Source organism: Patagioenas fasciata, chromosome 21, assembly GCF_037038585.1.
Source record: "Patagioenas fasciata isolate bPatFas1 chromosome 21, bPatFas1.hap1, whole genome shotgun sequence".
Lineage (NCBI taxonomy): Eukaryota > Metazoa > Chordata > Aves > Columbiformes > Columbidae > Patagioenas > Patagioenas fasciata.
The window spans coordinates 8,978,900-8,988,268 of NC_092540.1; the positions used below are offsets into that span (position 1 = coordinate 8,978,900).

Here is a 9,369-nt window from a genome sequence, read left to right on the forward strand (position 1 = left end):
TCACCAATATAATAGGCTCAGGTAGGATCTCTCAGCAAAGCATATTTTATTAACGATTTTGCAAGGTCGGGTGTTCCACCTAAAGGTAGGCACACAAAACAGGGCAAAAAGCCACTGCTTATATCCACCCCTAATCCCAACTGCAAATTCCCTCCCCAGTTCCCCGTTGGTTGGGTACGGCAGGGTTTACAGACTACCTGACACTTCCTAGCTGCCAAGGCTCAGTTTACCTGTCTCACGACTCCATTCTAATAACCCTTCCCATTATTTCTTTATTTTCATTGAAGGTGTGTTTTCTTGACTGTCTGAATTTTAACCACTGGAATGGTTTTCAGTTCCTCCACACCCGCTCTGGGCAGCCTGGGCCAGGCTCTGGCACCTCCCAGCAAACAAGTTTCTGCTCATGTTCAGATGGAGCCTCCTGTGTTTCAGTCTGTGCCCGTTGCCCCTCACCCTGGTGCTGGGCACCACTGAACAGAGTCTGGTCCATCCTCTGACAGCCACCCTGAGATATTGATCCCATTGATCAGATCCCTCTCAGCTTCTCTTCTCCAGCTCAACAGCCCCAGCTCTCTCAGTTTCTTGTCACAAGAAAGGTGCTCCAGATCCCTTAGCATCTTTGTAGCCACCGCTGGACTCTCTCCAGTAATTCCTTGTCCTTCTTAAACCAGGGAGCCCAGGACTCCCTGTCCTCCCCCGGCAGCAGCAGCCTGCTGACCCTTGTCATGTCCCACCTGGCGCTATGGTTGGGGGAAGTGTGACTGAGATTTGTCAGTCCCCTGGGTTGGAAAAAAGTACATACAATCCTGAAGGTCCACAAACAAAAGACCTTTATTTTTTGTAGCTTGGTCCAATTGGCAAATGACTCAGTGGCAGAAGGATTTATGTTACTTAAGCTCAATCGATAAACAGTTTAGCAGCGAAAAGATTCACATGAAAGAGTTTTGTGGCACAAGTGGGGCTCTAAACCTTATGTTACTGTATTACTCACAAAAAGGAAGGCAAAGAAATAGGAATATAGGAAGGAAAGAGAGAGGAAGAAAAGAAGGGGAAAGGAAGGGGGAAGGAAATGGGAAGGGAAGGAAAAGGAAAGGGAAAGGAAAGGTCTCACCACCCTTAGGGCTCCGTGGTGTGTTTGAGGGGTTTGTAGTCTCAGGTCCAGTTCCTATGCAGGAATGCTTGGGTCTGTAGTCAGGGTTCAGCACCCTGTGGTGTGTGGTTCGGTTCCCGTGGTCAGCCCGGTGGGTGGAAGGGTCCCCAGGGTGGCACCCTGCCCGTGCTGGCACAGGTTTTATAGGGTTTATAGCCCTCGGGATCACCTGGGCTTTTGTGCAGGCGTCACTGGGGGCGATTGTGGAAGATGGGGGAGGCCCGGAGGGTCTCTCAGCCTGGGCCTTGACACCGTGTCGGGCCTGTCAGCGCACAGGCTGCGTGTCCTTCAACACAGCACTGCCTGTGTCACCCAGCCTTTGTCTGTGGCTGTCACCTCGGCCTTGACATGTAAATCACCATTCACCTGCTCACGATGGCCCGTCTCCCATGACTGGGTGTTGCAGGGCTGGGTTTGCCACAGTGTTTGAGAGTCACCCTTGTAGTCTCTCACACCCTGTCCCGGGTTGGGATCAAACCAGAGACACTCCTGCTGTTTTCTGCCGTTTCCATGCAAGTGAAGAGTATGGCCCAGGGGCTTTGCTCAGTGCTTATTACTGATAGAAATATTAGCTACAGGTTGTTGAAGCTGAAGGATTTCCACCAGGAGCAGGACTCGCGTGTGCCAGGCCGTGTACAGATAGGCCGGCAACCTGGGCCTGGGCCTCGTCTTGGCAAGACGCAGAATTTGACCCCCTGAAGACAAGCGGCCTCTGGCAGCCCAGGGACACGTACTGAGAGAGGCAGTGGCCGTGGTCACTGTGCTGCTGCTTGTGTTTTGCCCGAAGGTACGACCGGACCAAGCTGTCGCTGAAGGAGATCACGAACGTGCAGTATGTGTCGTGCGTGAACCCGACGGCGGGGAGCTTCACCATCAACCCTCGGCTGCAGGTAGAGCCCTGCACAACGGCAGGTGCATCGCTGGGTTTATTTTGGGGTGGATCATTTAAACGTGAGGTTAGAGGACAACCACTGGCAGATCCTGCTGTTGTTTTATCAGTACAAATGGCACGAATCTGTCGAGTGACTGTGATTCCTAATAGTGAAGCACCGAACTGGGTCCCTTATTCCCTTGTTTGTTTTTCCTCGCATTCTGCAGCTCCGTCAGAGGAGGAAGTCAAAAGTTGCCAGCCAGCTTAACACCTACTTTCAGGACAACCTTCTGGTCCATACAGGCAGATTTTGCCTTCATTTAGCTCGTATTTAGCTCTGAAGCATGGTGCATTAACGCCGCCTGCTTTCCAGAATTGTCTGATGCAGCTGTCAGTAAAAAGAGGTGTGGGGGAGAAACCCAAACGAAGAAAACAGACAAAACTAAAAAAAAACCCAAGCCACACCAAAACACAACAACAACAAAAACCCCAACAAACCCCAAACCAAGCAACCAAACAAAACCAACAAAACAAAGAACACCAAAACCAACCAACCAACCAAATCCCCCCAAAAACCTAACCGAACAAAAAAACCCCAAGCCAAACAAAAAGCAGTTCAAGCGCTGCTGATAACAGAAGATTTGGGAAGAGATCTTAAACATTAGACTTTGATTTTTGGGAGCTGCCAACCGATGGAGGGACTGGGTAGCAGTGAGCAAAATTCATTTCATCATGGAGAAACCTAATGACCAGAGTCAGCTTGGACCCTGGCTCCTCTTCAGCAAGGTGTGGAGTTAAAATGAAGTGTCCCATGGGCAACTTTGCAAGTTCCAAATTAGTAAAGAGGTCCTCTGGGAGATGGCACCTTCCAGGGGCTGCTCTTAATAGAGACAGTGACTGGGCTTTGTCAGAGGTCGGTGGGACCTTCAGAGCCCTTTGGCTCTTCAGTGGACTGCACTTCCAGTGTAGCATTGGTGAGATGCAGTTGAAAATCCCTGGTTTAGTGAGCAGAGTGATGTCACTTCCCACCTGAGCTCTGCTGGCAAACTGGGAGAGGGAAATAACCTTGTTCAGGTGGACTGCAAATCAGAGAATCCTAGAACAACCCAGGTTGGAAGGGACCTCAAAAGATCATCTGGTCCAGCATTTCATGGGAAAGGGAGCCTAGATGAGATTATCACAGCAAATCCCCAAGGGCATTTTGCTTGAAAGGTGTTTTTCTACCTCTCTGACCTTTCCATGCCTTCCTTTCTCTCCCTCAGCGTCACTTCTGTGTCTTCGCGCTGTCCATCCCTGGGCAGGATGCCTTGTCCAGGATCTATAGCACCATTTTAACGCAGCACCTGACAAGTGGAAATTTCTCGGGGGCTGTGCAAAAATCAGCTCAGCAGCTGATTGCCCTTGCCCTGGGACTGCACCAGAAAGTAGCCGCTACATTCCTTCCAACAGCCATCAAGTTCCACTACATTTTCAACTTGAGAGACTTCTCCAATATCTTCCAAGTAAGTGCAGTTGCTGTCCTGTGGGACTTGAAGCTTGTCCCGATGCTACAAGAGGCTGCGGAGCTGTGTTCCTCTAGCTCTGGTGGGCAGAATGCAGTCTCCTACCTAAAAATGACACAGCACATGTGTGCCCTGAGTAAAGTGGGTGACCTTAGGCCATTCCTTAATTCCTTGTTAGTTTTGGATGGATTCCAGAACCATTGCCCATGGCTTTGAGAAGCTTAGTTGCTTTCCAGCCTCTTGTGGTCAGCGGGGAGGGATGAGTAGTTCCAGATGGATGTGCAGGTTTGGGGTGGGTTGAAACGCCCTCTGGCTGTAGAAGGGACCAGCTGAAGGGAGCTTTGGGCTTCCGACTTCAGCACTTAAATGACTGATGGTGAGTGCGATGGAGCTGCGCTCATCTTTGGGAGCCTCAGTTCCACACGTGTAAATGTGGGGATTAATGGCACTGTTCCACCACACAGGCAAATTATTTTATTGTACTGAAGCAGGTGGTGGATAGTTAGTGGGTTACTGGCCCTGAAGTTAGATCCAGCTTAGCTTGTTGGCCTGTACTGGCATGTCCTCTTAGCTTCTTGATGGTCAGATGCTCAGTATGTGCATGAAGGGTGGCATTTAAAAAGGTGATAATTGAATCAAACCCAGCTTTGACTTAATTGCTAAAACTGAATTTCCACCAGAGCCAGTTCTGTACCAAGGGGAAGTTGTTCAGATTTAGAAATATTTTCTTCCAACAACGGAGAGACTTTTTTTTCCCCTGAAATCTCATACTTTGAAGCAGTAGATATTACTGCTCAAAGAGCCTTTCAGAGTTTAAGGCTGATTAGTAAAATTTGAGAAGGTTCTCAGCAGCCGAATCGAGAGGTTTGGAACACCATAAACTCTTGTAGAACCCCGGTTTGTAACTTGTTGCTGTCCTTCTTAACACCTGTTCTCCTAAGTACGTACTGAAAGTTTGGTGCCTTGTGGTCTGGTCCATCACACAAGAACTGAAGTAATGACGTAGTGGGAAATGCAAAAACAGGGCCTTGAAAAAGTTAATAACTCTTTTGTGCCAAGAAAGAATCAGACCTGTCACTTATGCTCAGCTAAACATCAGCAGCTTTTGATGTTAGATGTGGGTCGTGTTAACTCCTGACTTCTAGTTAATCTGTGCTTTGAAAGGCAGAGAGAGAAAAGCAGCATTTCCATGGGAAGCTTTAATTTTAACTGTAACCTGCTTGAAAGGTGCTCAGGTTGTGGGATATTAGGAAATGTTCTGCCAGGTCTGGATGCTGGGGCAGGAGCAGCGACTGAGCTCAGGTGTTGTTTTGTTTCTCACGTGGCTTCAGGAGTGGGGGAGTCTGGCTCCTGGGCTTCATAATGTTTATTTAAATAGTGGTCCAATTTTTCTTGAAATCCTTCCTTACCTTTTGGATTCATTCTTGATTATTCCTTCACATTAAATATTCTTGAGTTTTTGAGATCTCCTGATATCCTGTTTGTCCCTACGGGAACACAATTTTCTTCCTGAAATTGAGTGTGAAAGAAGCTCTGGACTCCGGGAATGCATTTCCATGTGTTACTTTCATTCAATCTTCATAAACTCATAATTTAGCTCACACTCTCTTGTCCAAACCCTTCTTGTGCAGTGCTAGCTTCAAAGTCAGGTCAGGCTGATCAGCCAAGTTTTGAATGTTTCCATGACTGGAGTTCCCATAACCTCTCCGACCCTTGTCACACCACTAAACCCACTCCACGGTGAAGCTGATATATTTTTATTTCAGTTGGAATTTCCCTTCCTGCAGTTTGTTACCTCTTGTCCTTTTGCTATACACCTCCAAAAAAAATTGGCTCAGTCTTCTCTATAACTCCCTATTAGGTAGTTGTAGACAGAGTGTCGAGGGTTAGGATTGCGGGGTGACAATCAAACCCTGGCAGATGTATTGTTAACCTCTTCTCCCCCCCACTTCCCCCTTTTGCCCCTCCCTCTCCCCCCTTCCCACTCAGCACAGGCGATCGGGAGGGAAAGAAGGACAGAGAGAAGGGAGTTGGAAAAGTTAAAGATGTTTTACTAATGCTACTGATAAGAATAGAGAAAATAATACAAAATATACAAAACCAATCTTGTAAGTCTCAGCAACTGCAGAGCCAGCACCCAAAGTCCTGGATCAGACTCTGCAGCCAACCGGAGCTGGATTCAGTCTCTCACTGGCCTCCGTTCGCAGGGACGACCAGCAAGGTCCTCTCCTGATGTCGGCCATGAGGAAAAAAAAAAAAGGGAAAAGAGACAAAAGGGACGAGATCCTCGTGATCTCCCACTTTTATATGAAGTATTCACGTGAATGGAATGTTATTCACCGTTGGTCAGTCTCTCAGTCATCAGTTTTCTCGTTGCCCCTCTCGCGAGATGTCCATCCGTGCTTATCAATAAGTTTGCATTCCCTTGCTGGGTTTAACCAAAACATGTGTCAGGTTCTCCAGGAAAATGCAGCTGACATGAAGGCTTTAGCTGACAGGCAAAAATTCGCTAAAAGAGAAACTTGTTTTTACCAAAACCAGGACATTCCACCCCTTATCATATGACATTCACTGAATACTTAAACCTTATCAATACAATCTATCAATACAATCTAATTAATCACTACTACTATATATATATATATATATATATATATGTACATATATACACAGGAGTAATTAATCAGTGGACCATCCTTTGAAAAGTTCATTAAGTTCATTTTGTCACCACAGTCTCCCAGGGCAGGGAAAATGGTCCAAGTGCATCTCATGACCCCTGTTGGTGGGTTAAGGACACCAACTTCGAAGAAGGTGTCGGGCGCCACTCGAAGAAGCCAGCGCTGGTTTCATCACCATTGTCTTGATCTGAAAGACACTTATTAAACATTGTTAGTGCGGCAATTCACATCGTACAGTTCAGCATTGCATATTTTCACCTAAAATCAAATCCCCTTGAGGTGCACACCGAACTTCTCCATCCTTAAGCATCACCCACCAGGTGCTGCCAGGTCCCTGGGCAAAAACAATCCCACGAATAGGTTTGCCTGTGCCTGAGGCAGGAGGAACCCAGACTGCCTTTCCTAAGATATTTTCCATGTGTACTACAGGGACTTTATCTCCTTCTACAGTCCATAGAATTTCTGATTGGCCAGGCCCGGCTCGATTGGTTGATCCCCTGGTGTTGCCCAACCAAGTGGCTTTTGCTAAATGTGAATCCCAGTTTTTAAAGGCCCCACCACCCAGTGCCTTTAGTGTAGTTTTTAACAAACCATTGCACCTTTCAGTTTTCCCAGAGGCTGGTGCATGATATGGAATATGATATACCCACTCAATACCATGTTCTTTGGCCCAATTGTCTATAATACTGTTTTTGAAATGAGTACCATTGTCTGATTCAATTCTTTCTGGCGTACCCGGCCACCAAAGGACTTGCTTCTCAAGGCCCAAGATGGTATTTCGGGCTGTAGCATGAGGTACGGCAGATGTTTCCAACCATCCAGTGGTTGCTTCCACCATTGTAAGTACATAACGCTTACCTTGACGTGTTTGTGGAAGTGTAATATAATCAATCTGCCAAGCTTCTCCATACTTATACTTTAACCATCGCCCCCCATACCATACAGGCTTTAACCGTTTCGCTTGTTTGATTTCGGCGCAAGTTTCACATTCATGAATAACCTGTGAAACAGTGTCCATAGTTAAATGCACCCCTCGATCACGAGCCCATTTGTATGTTGCATCTCTACCTTGATGCCCTGAAGCACCATGGGCCCACCGAGCTAGGAAAAGTTCACCTTTATGTTGCCAGTCCAAGTCCACCTCAGCTACTTTAATCTTAGCAGCTTGATCTGCTTGTTGGTTGTTTCGATGTTCCTCGGTGGCTTGACTTTTAGGCACATGAGCATCTACATGACCAACTTCCCCAGGCAGGCTCTCCAGCCGAGCAGCAATGTCTTCCCACAGCGTGGTTCCCAATGGTTTCACCTCTGCGCTGCCAGTTGCTTTTCTTCCATTGCCGTAGCCACCCCCACAAGGCATTTGCTCCCATCCATGAGTCAGTATAGAGGTAAAGTATTGGCCACTTCTCTCGCTCAGCAATGTCCAAAGCCAGCTGGATGGCTTTCACTGCTGCAAACTGACTGGATTCACCTTGTCCTTCAGTGGCTTCTGTAACTTGTCGTGTGGGACTCCACACAGCAGCTTTCACCTTCAATGTTTTCCTACAGACGACAGGATCCACCTGTGAACAGTGCACACTGCTTATCAGTCTCTGAAAGCGTATTATATGGTGGTGCTTCTTCGGCACGTTTTACTTCCTCCTCATCTGGAGACATCCCAAAGTCTTTGCTTTCTGGCCAGTCTGTAATCACTTCTAATATCCCTGGACGGTTGGGACTCCCAATTCGAGCTCGTTGCGTGATCAGTGCAGTCCATTTACTCCATGTAACTTCGGTGCCATGATGTGGAGAGGGAACCGTCCCTTTGAACACCCAGCTCAGCACCAGCAGTCGAGGTGCCAGGAGGAGCTGTGCTTCAGTGCCGATCACTTCTGAAGCAGCTCGAACTCCTTCATATGCTGCTAGTATCTCCTTTTCAGTTGGAGTATAGTTGGTCTCAGATCCTTTGTATCCTCGACTCCAAAAACCTAAGGGTCGACCTCGGGTTTCTCCTGGTGCTTTGTGCCAGAGGCTCCAGGTAAGTCCATTATCTCCGGCTGCGGTGTAGAGCACATTTTTAACACCTAGTCCAGTTCGGACTGGTCCCAGGGCCACCGCATGAGTTATCTCACGCTTCATTTGTTCAAAGGCTTGGCGTTGTTCAGGGCCCCACTCAAATTGGTTCTTTTTACGAGTCACTCGATAGAGAGGGCTCACAATGTGGCTGTAGTCAGGAATGTGCATTCTCCAAAAACCTACAACGCCCAAGAAAGTCTGTGTCTCCTTTTTATTAGTAGGTGGAGACATTGCTGCAATTTTGTTAATCACCTCCATTGGGATCTGACGACGGCCATCTTGCCATTTTATTCCTAAAAACTGGATCTCTCGTGCAGGTCCCTTGACCTTGCTTCGTTTTATGGCAAAACCAGCATCCAAAAGAATATGAATTATTCTCTCACCTTTCTCGAAGACTTCTTTCGCTGTGTCGCCCCATACGATGATGTCATCAATATATTGCAAGTGTTCTGGAGCTTCACCTTGCTCCAGCGTGGTCTGGATCAGCCCATGGCAGATGGTAGCACTGTGTTTCCACCCCTGGGGCAAGCGATTCCATGTATACTGGATGCCCCTCCAGGTGAAAGCAAACTGCGGCCTGCACTCTGCTGCTGCAGGAATAGAGAAAAATGCATGAGCAATGTCAATTGTAGCATCGCACTTCACTGCCTTTGACTCCAGTTCAAACTGCAGTTCTAGCATGTCAGGCACAGCAGCACTCAGTGTGCTGTAACTTCATTCAGGCCACGATAGTCTACAGTTAGTCTCCACTCATCACTAGACTTACGCACTGGCCAGATTGGGCTGTTAAAAGGTGAGCGAGTCTTACTGATCACACCCTGGCTTTCCAATTGACGGATCAGCTTCTGGATAGGAATCAAAGAGTCTCGATTGGTGCGATATTGCCGGCGATGCACCCTCGTGGTAGCAATTGGCACCTGCTGATCGTCAACCATCAGCAGTCCTACAACAGAGGGGTCATCTGAAAGACCAGGCAAATCAGACAGCTGTTCAATTTTCTCGGTGTCCACAGCTGCTATACCAAATGCCCACCTATACCCTTTTGGGTCCTTAAAATACCCTCTCCTGAGGTAGTCTATGCCAAGGATGCACGGAGCATCTGGACCAGTCACA

General features: G+C 47.7%; 1 long non-coding RNA gene across 1 annotated transcript; it reads left to right on the forward strand.

Annotated features, from left to right (window-relative positions):
* The first annotated feature begins 1,176 nt into the window (after nt 1-1,176).
* Nucleotides 1,177-4,988, forward strand: LOC139829578 (uncharacterized). The gene is made up of 2 exons (XR_011742103.1): nt 1,177-2,040; nt 3,284-4,988. It is a non-coding gene; the product is annotated as an uncharacterized lncRNA (long non-coding RNA).
* Nucleotides 4,989-9,369: the final 4,381 nt, after the last annotated feature.